Genomic DNA, 1,842 nt, shown 5'->3' with positions numbered 1-1,842 from the left:
CACCTCTTATATTATCCTGGATAGAGCTGGAGCCCATCCTTCAAAGCGAAGTATCGCAAGAATGGAAAAACAAGCACCATCTGTACTCACCATCAAATTGGTACTAACTGATCAACACTAAGGTGCTCTCATGGAAGTGATATTCATCGGGTACTAGTCAGGTGGGAGAGGGTGGTGGGGATGGATAAGTCACAACAAATGCATACAGAGAACACTGCATGGGGGAAGGTCATGGGTGTAGCCCTGGCTTGGGCGAGGCAAAGGCATTATATGTAACCCCAAATGTTTATACCCCCCATAATACTCTGAAATTAAAAAAAAAGAAAAATTAAAAATGAGAAAAAAAATTCAAATAAAGTTAGTTCCTTGTGAAAATCCCCCTCCTAGTGGCATGAGTGAATTAATGTACTTCCAGAAGTAAACAATCTGCTCCTTTCTGCAGTTAGAGAAGGACTTTTATAGATCATGCCAACTCAAAGAGAAAATATTGTCAAGGAAATGGAAGGGTCAAAAGCCAACCACCTGGAAATTTGTGTCAGTTTTTATGCTCAGCCTCCTTCACTGCAAACAAATATCACACTTTCATACTGCTGCACAGTAAAGGAAAACCTTTGACTTATGGTCTTGCAGAAAAGGCAGAATGAAAAAGCAGCATTCATGTGGAAGTCAAGCCCTATCCTGCACTTTGGTGAAGAATAAAAACACATTTATGCTATATCTTTACCTCCGCTGGAACTGGGACTTGAATAGATTCTATGGGCAGGAAACTGACAGTGATTGAGCAACTTCTGCTTACCTGATTGTTTCATAGCTAGTCTATCACCTAACTCTCACGACCACCCTTGAAAGTAGGCAAAATGCCCTCATGTTGGAACTGAGCAAATTAAGCCTTAGAAAACCTAAATAACTTCCCAAAGATCACTCAGTCAATTTGCAGTGGTGCAGGGTAAGCCAAAGAAATTCCCAAATACCAAACATACCTAAACCAATTTCTTTTCCTGCTCCTGCCAGCATACATAAACATATGCTTTTAAAATAATGACAGGCTAAATCTTGCAATCAAGTTATTATAGCATTTCAGTAAGTCTGCAAGTGGCATGTTGTTTTTGCCAAAGACAACCAGGATATGACATTGTCTTCTTCTATTACACTCGGCCAGCAGACTGACTGTCAAATACCCACTGCTGTGATCTGTTTAGCAAGGTCGGCAGCTTGATTGCTATGAATAATTGGATGCCATTAATAATGGTCAGCTCCAGGATATAGGAACGCAGTCAAGCGTGCTAATTGTATTTTGAATTCCAGCAGATCATTTCCTAGGGAGCAGGAAGACAACCACTACATGGGATACAGTTTTTCTAAGTACAGTGGAGATATTTGCTTCCCTGGAGGTGAAGGAGACAAGCTCAGGGCTCCCATAATAACAGGTGTGACCATATCTACTGAGAAACATGAGGTTAAGGTTTTGCAAGTTATGTCTAATACTGGGAAGCCTGATCATCATTAAAAGTCCTTAGTAGTTAATTTTCTTATTCCCTCATTCCAATTAACACTAGAGTTTTACATGTTGGGGGGGTCACCATTTAAATTTTGAAGCACTAGTGAGGTCAGACTAATGGCTAATTAGGAAATCTAAAACAATTGATTTATATCTAAAAGGGTGAAGCATAAATCTTTTGCTATTTAATGTGTATTAATTGTCTACCATATATTACTGTAAATACTGCAGAATAATTATACAAAACAACATTATCATCTTTTTCAAAAGCTCTGTCAAAAAATGAAGGCTTTGAAAAAAAACTTTCCAGAACATAGTAATAAAAATGAGAAATTAAAATGAGA

Source organism: Propithecus coquereli, unplaced genomic scaffold (genome assembly GCF_000956105.1).
Source record: "Propithecus coquereli isolate 6110/MARCELLA unplaced genomic scaffold, Pcoq_1.0 Scaffold39, whole genome shotgun sequence".
Classification (NCBI taxonomy): domain Eukaryota; kingdom Metazoa; phylum Chordata; class Mammalia; order Primates; family Indriidae; genus Propithecus; species Propithecus coquereli.
Note: the sequence above shows the minus strand (reverse complement) of the source record.